Source organism: Bactrocera neohumeralis, chromosome 6, assembly GCF_024586455.1.
Source record: "Bactrocera neohumeralis isolate Rockhampton chromosome 6, APGP_CSIRO_Bneo_wtdbg2-racon-allhic-juicebox.fasta_v2, whole genome shotgun sequence".
NCBI lineage: Eukaryota > Metazoa > Arthropoda > Insecta > Diptera > Tephritidae > Bactrocera > Bactrocera neohumeralis.
In genome coordinates, this window is record NC_065923.1 from 37,659,742 (window position 1) to 37,675,254 (window position 15,513).

Genomic DNA, 15,513 nt, shown 5'->3' on the forward strand with positions numbered 1-15,513 from the left:
TAAGCTACATAAATTATTTATTTAAGATATATGGCCAGCATTGTACGACAGCGAAACAATTCAAAGCACGCCATGGCCCTTCTGTAACATCTTAACGGCGTGCTTTTATGCCACAACATCATCGAAATTACTTTTCCCAAATGGTCGAAAATTTGGTCGTTATAGCCTCAGTAGCGTACCACCCTCTTTTAGTTTACATAAATTTTTTTCTTGTTCGAAATTAATGAAACCTACTCAAAAATGCGCACAGTTAACCCTATTCGTACCACGTAGTGACTTTGAGTCACTTTTTAAATTTAAACTGGTGTACTTGTTGTAATATTTTTTAATTTTGGGCAAGATTTTATGTATTCGTTCAATCATAATTAACCTTTGAAAAAATCAATAATTCATAATAAAATTGTTTTTTTAGATATTTGTTAAAATAAATTTATGTTTATAGCTGCGCAAAGTACCACGTAGTGACTTACAGTCACTGTATGAAAACATTGTTTTGATAAAGATAACGGATCAACATGTGCAAAAGTTGAGTTCTTCATAATTTACAAAGCTGATGTTTTTACTATATATTTATTTCATTTCTTCTTGTATCATTCACTAACAGAGAAAAATCAGTTACATTTGTTTTTCGTAGCAGTTTATGTTTATGTAAAGAAAATTTGGTACAGTTATATGTTACATACTTGAAATTTTTAATTACTAAAGGTTTGTGTTGCAAACTTATTTTGTTTATAGTCTGTAGTTTAACTATAAAATTATTGAAATATTTAGAAAAATGGCAAAGAGGACAGGATTGGCAGAAATGGAAATTCGCGCAGCTATATCAAATAGTGATGATGAGAGTAGTGATAATGAGGCAGAATGTGCAGTAATTGTTGATGACTTGGAAGATATAGTGTCTTCTGATAGCGAAGAGGACTGCTGTGAAACTGTTTCTGAAGTGGATGATGAAATGTGTGTATCAGATACTGAAGAAGTGGAATCTCTTGTAAATGTTTTTGTTGGTAAAGACGGGACTGAGTGGAGTGAACTTCCAAATATTACCGGGAAGACACCTTCTCACAACATAGTGACAGGAAGCGTAAACAAAGTAATGTTGCCGCCAGGCAAACACATTCAATCTCCATCGGATGGATTTTCCTTATTTTTTGACAATGACGTTCTGAAAATTATTGTTGATTGCACAAATATAAATGCTACTGAACAGCTGCAACAAAAATGGAAGCAAACTGATGAAATTGAGATGCGCGCCTACATAGGCTTACTGATTGATGCAGGAATCCGAAAAAATGGAATAAGTGACTACAAAGAGTTTTGGGATCCTTTATATGGAAGATTACTTTTCCGAGCTTGCATGTCAAAAACCAGGTTCTCTGACTTATCGCGCTACTTACGATTTGATGAAAAAGCAACAAGAAATTCTCGTAGAGCGGGGGATAAATTTGCTGCTATACGAGATATTTGGGACATCATTATAAAAAACTTCAGAAAATATTATATGCCTGGTGTTAATTTGACAATCGATGAACAGCTCGTTCCCTTTCGAGGTCGTGTTTCATTTCGACAATATATGCCTGCAAAGCCAGACAAGTATGGAATGAAAATTTGGTGGATATGTGACAGTGAGACGAGTTATCCATTGCATGGAATACCTTATTTGGGTAAGGAAGGCACTAATAGACAGACAAATTTGGCACAGAATGTTGTCAAACAGCTTTGTGAATTCTATGAGGGTACAAATCGAAACATTACTTTTGACAATTTCTTTACCAGTTTTGATTTATCGCTCGATCTTTTATCAAAGCGTCTTACATGTGTTGGAACTCTTCGAAAGAACAAAACATGCATTCCTTCAAATTTTCTGCCTTCCCGGCAACGAGAAGCAGGAAGCAACCTTTTTGGCTTTCGAAAGAACATGACTCTAGTAAGCTTTGTCCCAAAAAAAAAAAATAAAGCTGTTCTCTTGCTCTCGTCGATGCACCACACTGCCGATATTGACGCAGAGACAAAAAAATCGGAAATAAATTTGTATTATAATGCCACAAAAGGCGGCGAAGATACGTTTGATCAATTGTGCCATGCTTTTACAAGCAAAAGAAAAACTCGCAGATGGCCTGTAGCTCATTTTTACAATTTGATAGACGCCGCTGGTATAGCATCCAAAGTAATTTGGTTGTCCTTATATCCAAAATGGAATGATTCAAAAAAAGGCACTCGCCGCAAATTATTTTTAAAAGATTTGTCCCGGGAATTAATTATGCCAGGAGAAATGTTGTATTGAGTTGGTTTTGTTACACAAATTTTTCAACACGAAGACTACGCCTAAATCATTACATATATAGTATGTAGTACGTATATGTGGTGGCCGGGGCAATTCGATGTCCAATTTTATTCATAAATTCCATATTATACGCTTTGTGAGTTTTGTATATAACGGCAACGGAAAGTTTGAAATCCTTATAAAATCGGGTCAATACTTATCTTAGCTAATGCACTCATGTACTACTGTGATCAAAAAGTAAGGTGAAATGGTCATTTAAGACTCAGGATTTTTCTGGGTTTAAGGGACTGTATATTACTATATTTATAAGTGGCACAATGAGTTCAAAGCGAGCCAAGAATGCTTTAAGGATGAACGGCGCTCTGGACGACCATCGACCCTTAACGACGAGGGCCAACAGTCCGGTTGACTTTATACCACATCTATCGGTCAATATATAAAAAAAAAATTGTAATTTAAATTTCCCAGGTAAACGATATTTAAAAAGTATTTTGCTTAGTTGGTAGGACTGTTCTTAATTACTATTATATATGAGCGCGATCTGTCAACCAGTTTGTTTAAAGTAGCTACTTAAGCGGGGATACCTCTAGTAGTGTCAAAAAAGGTAATTTTTTCCACATTTATTATGGGAGAATAAAAACCGATCACATCCGAATTTCTGCATATATTAAGATCTATTATTGAACTACAAAATTTTTTTTTTAATAAAGAAGCTTTTATCAAGTGTATAGTATAATAGAGTTTTTGAGAATTTCGAAAATTTGGGGATGTAGGCCTGGATTTTCTAAAAACTGCCATTTTTACACTTGTTTTTCGACATCAAATTAGTTAAACCACTGCCACAATGCAATTTTTCTCGGAAAAGCGCTCTATCACGCACTTGAGTATAAAATTGTCTATAAAATACGCTTTAGTTAAAGTAAATAAATTAAATAATTCGCCCGCAATTTCGACGGCCGGATAAAAAAAGTTAGTTTGGAAGAAAGGAGGCTCAAAGTTTTGGTTCCTATATAGCCGCTGCATGCAGTGCAGTGGTTCTGGGACCTATTTCTCCGAAAATATTCGGAGTATATCAATGAAACTTCGGGACTATGTTTTCGAATAATTTTGCAATTGATTAGAGCGAAAAAAAATTTTAATTTTTTGAAAATTCTAGAGGTATTTCCCCCCTTAAGTAGGTATACCTCAGTAGCGCTTTCCGGTTTTTACAATGGATAAGAATATCGAACAAAGAATTTGTCTCAAATTTTGTATTTCTAACCAAATTTCATTGCGAAGGTTTGAAAAGGCTTACGGTGATTCAAATTTATCAAAAACACAAGCTTACGAGTGATACAATGCTTTCAAAGACGAGAGATCGTTGACATGCCTGGTTCTGGACGACCTTCGACCTGTCCAATGAAAATATTAAAACAGTGAAGGGCATGGTGCTTAAAAATCGTCAAATAAGTCTTAGAGATATGGCAAAATAGCTCGACATCTCTCGCGAGTCTGTTCAAATGATCTTGGTGGATATTTTGGGTATGAAACGCGTTCAATAACTGCCATCGATCAACCGCCAGATTCACCAAATTGTGCTCCTTATAACTTTTTCTTGCTCTCCAAACTGAAATTATGGCTCCGTGGAACCTGTTTTTAGCAGATCGAAGAGATAAATCAAAACTCGCTGAAGGTGCTGAAAGCCATCCAAAAAATTGCTTATGAAAAGTGTTTCGAGCAGGTGGAAAAATCGTTGACATAATTGTATTATATGTTGTAGGAATTACTTTGAAGGAAAAGAAATTAATGAATTATTAAATATTTTGCATCTTTTTACAATTTCCGGCTACTGTCACAATATATACCTTATAAATAAATTGGTCAATCTGTAAGGTTTCGTAATAAAATTCAAAGGACATACATTTTTGGTGATGATATGTTGTAATACTAAACCTGGATATAATTGGATAAATATTCTCTAGCCCCTGTATACCTAACATAAAAAATATTTATAACAATGCGGTTCAAATTGAAAATAAAGAGCTTGTTGGAGCCTTATTTTTTGGGCAAAACTGAAACTTCGCCCTAATATACGTATGTATTTATATAAAATTATTTTATTTCCATATATAAATATGCCTTGTGTTCTTGGTTAAATATTGTTTGCGTTTTGTTTCAGCTCTTAACCGAGAAGGGTGCGATTTATATTAATTTAGTTTGGCCTTGTAGCGTTGAAATATTTTAATATTTGGAAATTCTGATTGTGCTCAACGACTGTTGTTTATAAACATACATGTGTACGTACATACACATTTGTGAAGCTTTGCTTTTACTTTTAACTGCTTACTTACATATATACGGACTATAACAACAAATATAAATTGTGCATAAGTAAGCTTGTTGTTGTACACTAAGTGCATAGCCATCGCCGCAAAGCGTTGAAGTGCAAATACATGGAAACACCACTTTAATGCCGAGAAATGCACAAATATATTCAATTGCTCTCAAGTTGTACGAGTCTGCTCCAGAAAGCTGTATTCTGTTTATACTGGCTTCTGTATCAAGGCATTTTTTAAGTTACCAATGCAAGACAAGGACAGAAAAAAGGGAATTTGTTTCGAAGAAATACAATTAAAGGCATAGAAAAATAAAAGGAAAAACATTATGTTTTGAACTATATTGTAATTGAATTTCGTAATGTCAACATATAATCGAAATTGTGTTAAAATTGATATATGGCAAATCACAACGAATGAGTTCTGCGGCACAAGTTCTGTTCATATCACCGAAGCAACGAGTTACCTATTGCATTAACAGTGTTTGATAACATTTACAGCATACAGCAATGAAACTGTTGAACTTGAATAGCAACGAAAACAAAAGACGCAAACAAACATGACTTATTCTGTGCTCTCAACAAAGCAAAAGTACTCTGTTCTGTTGCTTGAAAGGCAATGCAATGTAAAACAATACAACGAGTATATCACTTACTATTTAAAGCGCATGCAGTATTTATGGAAAATAAGTAAAGAAATGTTAGATAAATATTTCGATTTAAATTTTTGTTGTCGAAGTGCGCTTAAAACTTATTCAAAGTATTATTTTAAGTAATATATAATAATTATATGTAATAATAGTATAATTAATATAACAGTGTGATCAAACTGAAAGGTGAGTTTTTAATTTATACTTCGCGTGGTTTTCGAATCGGTAAATTTTTTTTCTGTAAGTTGGTAGTACAAATTCACATGACCACTCCGAGGACACCGAAGTGAGGATATAAAAGCTGAATCGAAGAAGGCTCTGAGGATTTTTCAAAGGAGGATTATTCCAAGTGCTATGATGACTGGGGAAAATTCGTTGGCATAAGGTTTTGCAGCGGGAGGGGATTACTTTGAAGGAGATTAAAAGGACAAAATTCAGAACTCAATTCAATTCGGACACAGTAGTATCACAGTAGTATTTAGAATTTTATGAATAGTGGAAATATAAAGTTCAACCAATATTATTAAGTATTAAGTATTTAATACTTTTTTTAATTATGCCATATTTATAATATTATAATGCGAATATTTAACATATTTTAAAGTTGTTTATAGCAATTGTCTAAAATGGTTTTTACTATATATTTTTTGATAAATTATCATTTTCTGAACTAAAATATCATAAGAGAGCCAATAATAAATAATAACAGCACCAAAAATATATTACAGAAATATGGAAAATGTTTTGTTGCACTCAATGCCACATGACTTGATTTTCATTGCCATTATTGCCTTTGCATTTATTGCCATTGCTTTTACTGTCTTTACTGCAATTGCTTTGGAAGGAAAAACGTCATGCATGTTATTGCATTTGCTGCTCTCAGTGCTCACATAAATATAACTGCTGACTGAAAATAAAATATTGCAATGTTATGTTAAATGAACGAATGATTTGGGATATGCTGTAAGTCGGGTTGTGCAGCTGCAGTTCATACAATATATAATAGTATTAGAAAATAAAATAATGACCAATTAAAAAAAGATCACATTTTGTAAGATGCCCATGGCAAATAATTTTGATACCAAAAACTTTAATTAGGAATAGTTCAAAGGGAAGCGAAGACAGAACATTACAAAAAGGTCCACGGAAACTAATTTGTTTCTTCATTATGCTAAAAACGTAACCCAAGACAGTTTTCGTTAAAGTAATGAAGCTTTTAAAACGAATTGCTTAGAAGCTTTAATTTAAATGATACGCTTCCCTTTTGTACATATTTCTTAGCTATTGATCAACTTTGTATCTCTTAACAGATTTTATGAAGATAAAACCGAATAAAACCAACTGACACAAGCTTATAATAAAATATAAAAAAATGATATAATAATGTAATATAATATAAAATATATTACAGCAAATACTTCCATAATCATTATAGACCTCATAAAAGAAATTAAACTATTTTCATATAGATAATGATCACAATTGGTCTAATCTTCAGTTAGTGCCTCTACAAGCAATTAGTGCATTTGTTCTCTTAAACACAAATGTTGATCTCCACCGCCTTTTCCTTCAGACAATCCAATGTATTTATCATTCTTTTTATATTTTTCTTCCAAAAGCCTCGCAAACGACAATAATATTTAATAGGAAATATACATAATAAAACTGAACACAAAAGTAATTGTAAAACATATTTCAAAAGAATTACATTGCGTGCTTGCAATGACAATTCTATTGTGAATAATCATAATTATTATATCTCAAAAATTTAAAAAAAAATACAATGTTGAGAAATCCTCTATAAATTTTCCGGCGAAAGCTTCATTCACTTTTGTGCCTATGCATACCTTTCCGTGAATTTAATGATTACTCGAAGGTATGGGAGTTTTGCATCATGTGCTGAATATACAAATATATGATATTGATATTAACACATAGCTTATAATGAATTTAGTGTATTTTGACTAAATAAATCCTATAAAAACCCAATTTTCAATCAAAAATGTTCAAGTCAAAATAGAACAATTTTTTAAAGTAAGTGGATTTTTGTTAGTTTAATTTTCTATTTTCTAATGGTACAAAACATATACAACCATACATTTCTATGGTAAATTTTCTAAGAAAATACGAACGATGTTGAGTTATTCAATGTTATCCAAAGCTGCTTATTAATTTAATTTATTTACCTATGATTTGGTGGCTTGAGAAAGCCATTTGCGTTAAGGAATCTTGGGTGCGATGCCTGGAGGTAGTGGACATTCAACGCCTGTGCAAACTAGTATTGGCTACCAAGCGGTTTGCTAATTTATAAGTTCGAACACAGGAGTTCTTCTTTTCTATGACTTCGCAAAGACTACATATAACTGTCCACATGCGGTCTCTCTTGATCAGCCCTCTAACCTAACCTATTATTTTGTAATAGGAGCTGTTTAGTGGCCTAATCGTCTCGAAAGACCTCCTTGAGTTCTTTAGCTTACTGCGAATGTTAGCCAAAGTGCACCAGGTTGCTTTTACAGTACTGGAGAAAATACTTTAGACTACAGAGCTAAAACGTAAATTTGGTCTACAGTTAACAAGTGGCTCCTTTATTGCTGGAACATTTTTTTCATCAATTTACGAAGGACCAGATATAAGATTATATTTTGAAGAGCTATTTCGAAAACTTATAAAACGTTCGTTGCATAAACTCGTTAAGCTTTTTATCTAGCACAAAAAGCAAATAAAATGCTTAAATAGCTGGTTTGAAATGCAACAGAAAGGAGCTTTTGCTAGTTTCTACTAAATAGTGAGCTCATTTATATTTCCTCTGTAATAAAGTAGAGTTCAATACTTTTCTCCATTAGTTAACCATTGCAATGTGCTTAAAATCACAAAGCTAAATTTCGTAATGGAGAAGCAAAGCTTTTTGTACCTTATAACTAATTCCAAGGTTTTTTTTGGTCGAAATGATGATAACGAGCATTATTACATGTAGGAAATGTGTGGGCGAATTGAAATAATTGTATACTTACAAAACCATAATATATCCTTTTGAATGCCTTGTTGCATGTTTTAAATGCTCTTGCTTGCTAGAAGTTGCTTCCTGGTATTTCTTTTCTGTGTGCTTTTTCTTTCAAATCCACTGGGAGTCATTATTATGTCTATCATGACAGACTAATGGAAGGGAGGAACTGAGAAAATAACAAATGTTTGCTGTTGAATTTTCTAAAACCATATTTTTAGGTAGCTATAGCAATACTGTGCTTATGTGAAGCATAGCTTATAATACTTAGGCATATATAGTTGTGCGGTATATACATACATATAGTATATGCAATATATGTGTACATTAGGGTGTCCGTTATATCGCAAGTTCTCCAAATCGAAAAAAATCTGCTACATACAAAGCTGGTTTTAAAAGTTACAAGCATTTAATGTTGTTCATGAAATCTATGTACGAATACTCATATAGGACACCATTTCGTATGAGCAACACAGTTATATGTAGATTGGGGATTGGATATTGCAAGAAGAATATGTCCCAAAACATGGGAGTGGACTCTGTATTCAAAGGAAACAAGAAAGCCAAACTGTTACGTTGTATTCAACATCGCAGCCAGCAGAAACTAATCTAATAGAGAATATTTGGTCTTTAAGGAAAATTTAGTTGCAACTTGCCGTCTAAGATGCCATAAAAGGAAATCAGAGAGATTGAAGATCACAACGATTAGACGTCAGTTATATTAAAACAATATATTTTCTATAATTATAACATTTTTTACCAATAAACGCCACCTGTCCTTTGGAAAACAAAGACGTTGTTTTGTTGTTTTTTTTTTTTTTTTTGAATGCACTATACTTTAGTAGAATTATATTTTATTTGGTAATCTGTGATTTGTTATCAAATGTGGAAGAAGTCGATCTACAAACAATTTTCGTTATCAAAGTAAGAAACATAAATATTTGCAAAGCTGACATTCACATCGTCCAGTGCCTTAGCAGCCTGAGAAGTGAAACATAATTTAATTGAACCTTTTCGAAATGAGAGAAGGCAGAGGTATGGAGACCAAAACGCCAAACCATGCGAAAAAGCATAGCTGAAAACAAAAGCCAAGCAAATATAGTATAACTGATTAAAATTGTCTGCATTGTGGATATTTTGAATTTAAATTTTAGATACGCATACATTTCAACAATCTATGCAAATATCGAAACAATACAATTATGCCAACTGGCAAAATAAAAAACAATGCGACAACACAGAGGCGAAATAATAAAATTAGCATAACATAATAATAGGCGTTGTTGCCACGAATTGTGCCCTTCGGAGACGGCAGACACATTTCAAAAGTATCTTCACACACACGACACTTCACATATTCGACTTACACACGCACACACATCAATTTCTCTAAGTGCGAAATAATTATGTAATCTCAACACGTGACGTACATAGAGTAGCTAGGGCTAACGGCAATTGTCAAAGTATTCACAATGACAGGAGCAAGTGTTGAGAGGAAGTGCTGTAAATACAATTACACCGGCGATCATTTAATACAAACGCAAATTGTAGCAAGCACATCCGCGACGAGTTCATTTTTGAGGCCCTGTTACCACACATAACGACACTCATTCTATATAACTGTACACCGTGACTTTTGCCATATAATTTTAGTGTTCCATAGTAACCTTTTAGATAAATTATAATTTGCCTCACAAAGGTGCCATTATGGGGTTTAAACTTGTGAAATGTAAATTAGCGCAGTGATTGCCCGATTGTGAGAAGGAAGTTCAAGACGACTGACACTTTCCTAAGGCAATAAATTTCAATAAAACACTAGCTCTTGCACGCTTTTATACTTATTACCACCGTGTGAAGTCATTACGATTTAATTGTTTTTCCAGGAAATTAAGCAGATTTTTATTACGATTAAAGAAGCAAGAAATTGTCGTGAATGAAGAAGTGTGAAGCTTTTTTTACACGCATAGTGGTAGGGAATAGTTTGAGGGACGTAATGAAAGAGTATGGAAAAAGGGATTAGATGGTTTCAGGCATTTTCTTTTTCTACTTCTTGGGCGTAATATAATTTATTTGTCGCGCAGTTAATAATAACTTTTCGTCGAAATTGCTGTAAATTTAATAATTTTCGTACTCTTTACGCTCCTCAAATCGTAACATTTCGTAACATTTCCCACAGTTGAGTCGGATGTGTATATTAGCAATAAGCATTTCGATTGGCTAGCATATCGATAGTACAGCACAGCTTTATGAAGGTTACATCCACAGAGACTGTACTTCATTCACTAATCTTAAATATAGAGAGAGCTCTAGAGCATAAGAAATATGCATGTAATAATTCCTCCACTCGTTTATAGTCTGGACGCAGACCTGATAGAATCCGCCATTAAAACGTAGATAAAAACTCTACTGAGTTGCAGCAATATTAATTCTGAGTGGAATGTATACAGATTTCTCAGATTCTTCGCTCTTGTGGTCACTTGTAGCAAATGAGCTTCTAGGAAGTGTGGTGGACCGCAGCCAGTAAAATCTCATACTAGAAATCGTTCAAGTGAACAATTCGAGTAACGGGAGCACTTGAACTGCTACTTACCCTGCCGCCAATTGACATTGCTGTGGAAAGCTCAGGAGGACGGAGGTAATTTTTCCACAATTTTTTTGGGCAAAGCTCTATAGGCAGGGGGTCGGTGGATAAAATAGATTACATGCCGTCACGCTTTATCTGGCAGAGAAGGCTTCAAGTCTCACTAAAAGAACGTGGATGGCTCAGACGATCGCGATTTACCAGTGGAACTTACAACACCTACATGGACGGTTGAAAAGTGACTGATGGAGTGGGCGCCGGGATTTATTATACGGTGTTAGATTTCATGCAATGCTTCAAGTTTCCGGAATATTATCTCTACACAGAAGTCGTTGTGGCTTAGATAGCTAATAATGCAGGAAGTGACATGAAGAACATTAATATGTACATCATTAGTCAAGCGAAAATTAAAACCATAATCTCGCAACGCATATGTAGATGTAGTGGCTGCGAGCATTCGGTTTTATAAATACTGGGTTTCAGACCGGAAGACAAGCAACAATTTTTTTTTGAAAAAAACACATATGTTAAATAATAATGTATGCGCTCCTGAAATTTTATGACTCAAGCAAGATTGACGCTTTCTAATTGACTTAATTTGTTAATTTTAAAATAATTTGAGTCACAGGTTGAGTAGTTCATGTTTAATAATGTTTAACTATTTTTATACCGTGAACAGAAAGAAACATCTGATAGCCCATAAAATATATACATACACTTATATATTTAAATTATCAGAATCGTTTTAGCAATATCGATCTGTCTCTCCGTTAACCCCTCAGTTTTTTGAGAAATCGTTATGGGTCACTATAGAAAAAAAGGTGCCATAAAAACTGGCCGTTCAAAATCAAGTTTTTGTATGGAACATTTTTTTATTTGACAAGATATAATCACAAAATTTTGCCTGGAATTATTATTCAAAGCGACGCTATAATATTGGCAGGAAATTTTCCACATTTAACTACTATACGATATAACTGTCATACAAACAAATCAAAATAAATTTCTTCATATACCCTATTATACAATAAGAAATTCACGGTCCGTATATAGCGTGAATAGCTTCGGTGCAGCCGACGTGAACGGTTTTGTATGTAAAAGTTGCTCCTCATTATGAAGATTTGGTAATAAATAGAGACGAATTGTCTGTCTACCTTTTGATGTTGCATACGCTTCCTCTGGCGACATTTCTGTGTTTTTCAACAGCCCTTTTGAACTTTTCACTGATTGCTAATGCAAATTAATGCTACCACTGAATAACTCAACTCACCAAATTTTCTTTATATTGAATTCATTCCATAAGAAGTGCGAGAGAAAGGCAAAGGATAATTGAAGGTGTGGTAAATAGGACCAGTTACGAGTCAATTGCTCCAAATGATTGTGGCTTTTCAATTTTTTCAAAAATATTAAGTTTTCTACTTTAATACGCAGAAATATAATAAAAACACAACATTTTGAAGACGATGGGCAGTTGGCTCCGGCATCCACAAACATGAGTGCTTTAGAGTAAATCATACTAGTATTGATGTAAATAAACCTATTTCGAGTTGTGAAACTTTAGAGATAAATATTAAAAGGTATTCGAATGAACTTCACTTCTCTTACACAAATAAACATGACATGTACCATAAATAAGTGATCACCTTAAAATGATACATATGAATATCAGCAATGTTATGGTAAAGTGGCTGGTGTAATCTCGCTAAAAAGCCACAACGGCGCGATACTGAAGACATAAAGACGTCATAAAATTCTTCAATGATAAAGAAATTGCACATAATACAAGTATATATGTATACAAACTGCTACCAATTTGCATCTCCTACCTTGAAACGTCGCACCATTAAGGGAAGGAACTGGTCGCAAAAATACTAGTTAGAGTACTATTGTATTATTATTGTATTTTGAAATTTCTTTCGAAAGGAGCCTATCGCAACTTCAGGTTTAGTACAAAACCAGCGAGAATCAAACTTTTTATATCCTTTCGTCCAATGATGACCTAAAATGCCGAATTTTTGTGCTTGAAAAGCAAATTAAATTTTGTTGTTGACCCTTGTTATCAGCTGAAAAGCGGTTCATATACGAATGAAAGTATTTTTTTCAGTGCATATACCCATACGTACCTTTAAAAGTAACTGTAAATGTAGTCGTCAAAGAAAATGCTTGCAAACATTGCCACAAGGTGAAGAATAAAAATGTTCAAAGTAGACTATAAAAGCATAAACTTGTTCCTGTACAGTACACTCATATGACGCATGTATTTATAATACTCGTACAAGTAGCACATAGTCATATCTACATATTTAGAAACGGCTACAAGTACATAGGCTTTTACCGCAAGTTTTTTAACCGGCGCTGCTTTCCATTTCATGCACCTCCATCTGTATATTCTTCATATGCTAGGGTTTGAGATATTTTGCTTGCTTTATTTTGGACCATTTTGCTGTTTTTCATAACTTTTGCACGCAAGCTTATTTACTTACATTCGAATGCGAAAAATATTTTAATATAATTAAGCTTCAAGGTTGTGGCACCTTAAATAAACCGGTAAGGTAAAGAGTGATCCATTTTGGGGTTCCCTACTTAAAAAAAAAATACTGATACTTCAAATTTAATAAGAAATGTTTAACATCATACGAAGGAACATTCTTTGGCATTATTTTTAGAAGATTATCTCCATCAAATGTTGCACGCGGCTACGTCTCAGATGGTCCATCCGTTGAGTCCAATTTTCGGTGACTCGTATATAAATCCATTAATTGATGCGATGTGTGGAAAGTGGCACCCTCTTGTTGAAACCAAATGTTGCCGAGATCACGAGCTTCTCTTTCATTGATCAAATAGTCGGCTATCATGGCGCGATAACGGTCGCCATTGACGGTTACGTTCTTATCGGCATCATGTTTGAAGAAATTTGGACGGATGATTCCACCTGCCCCCAAACTGTTATTTTTTCTGGATGAGATGGCAGCTCTTGAATTTCTTCAGGTTGTTCTTCGTCCCAAACGCGACAATTTTGCTTGTTTACATACCCATTAAGCCAAAAAAGGGCTTCACCGCTCAATAAAACTTGGCTCGAAGACGTCGAATCTTCTTCGAAATTTTCAAGAGCCCATAGAACGAAGCGATGCTTCAGTTCTTGCACAAGCTGTATTTTATACGCTTTCAATTTAAGATCTCGACGTAAAATGCGCCAAGTCGTTCCATACGTCAGTCCGAGGTCCTGCCAAATTGCACTGAGTCGACTCTCCAACGGTTTTCGTGTACACTCTCAGCTACGGCTGCTACATTTTCTTCCACGTGTAGTGGACGTAGTCTATTCGGTCGAATGTTATGGCTCACGCGGGATCTTTCAAAAAAGGGCTATTGAAAAAATACTTATACTTGAATCACCCGTTATTAAAACCTGTGACTTCAAATTTTCGAATGAAAACTGAATGTTTTACGCTTCCCACTCTTATTATTCTTAAAACCATTGAACCATAAATGAAAAGCATGGACTAATCAGAGCTCAGATTGGGACCATCGAAAAAGTTATCGGCTAGCAATATGATGATTCATTTTTGCACTACCGTTATAATTTTAAATTCAAACAAAGTATAGCAATCAAAATATTCAGAAACCATGAAATTTTCATTCCAGAATTACAACGTTTATTTGAGTTGATTTTTTTGACAGATTTTGTAAGTAGAATCTCTAGCATTACGCTCAGTTGTGTGCAGCCGCCTGGGACTTATTATTTTTCCTGAAAGTATTTTAAGCGTTTTCTACTAATTGCTCAGCGCGTGATTTACGACCTTGCAGCACTGACCCGCCTTGGGCCGCCGAAAATGCAAATTTTCTATTATTTTAGTTTATTGAATTGTGCTGGCAACGCCAGAGCAGGCATAATTTATGTGAAAACTTTTCAAAATGAACGAATATTATAAGCAGATACATACTTACGTGAATGTCAAAATAGTTTAGGTTAGAAAATTTTAGGTGTTATTTAAATTTAAACTTAGCAGCTTTGGCTTGCTTTAAACATTTATCGAGCTTTAATAATTGCCAAAATATCATAAATTACGTAACAGAAGAACTTTACAGAAAACTTTATTTTTTTGTTTCCTTCCAGAGTTGCCCGTGGAAATATTCCTCTTCTGCAAGATACGCGCGCTCATCTCAGAAGCGTAAGTAGCCGCCTTTGCGACTTTGGTATTATTAGTGAAACATTATTGCTAATGAATGTTAAATGTCCGGCTACGCGATGTATTCCGCATATCAAATATTGCTACAGATACTTAAAAATATTATCATCTCATGCCTTTCATTGCATTTGTGTAATACACTCACCATTATTATTACTATTATTGTAATTTTTGTTATTGTAATCATTATTATTCCATTTTAAGCTCGACGTACGTCTCCGTACTCACAATCGTCGCCTTCACTATGGAGCGCTTTCTCGCCATTTGCCACCCCCTGCATTTGACCGCGATGAGCAACTTTAAGCGCGCAGTTCGCATTATAGCCGCGCTTTGGATTCTCAGCTTGTTAGGCGCCATACCCTTCGGTCTGCTCACGGATATTCAATACTTGAATTATCCCTTAAGTAAGCATATAATTTATTTGTTCGTGAAAAATGTTGAAAAATTACACAACACTGACAGTCACAGCAATCCATAAATATTTGTGCCACTTTATATT

The 15,513-nt window shown here is 34.2% G+C and overlaps 1 pseudogene; it reads left to right on the top strand.

Annotated features, from left to right (window-relative positions):
- LOC126761914 (uncharacterized) overlaps positions 1-15,513 on the top strand; it is a 93,791-nt pseudogene that overhangs the window by 70,195 nt on the left and 8,083 nt on the right.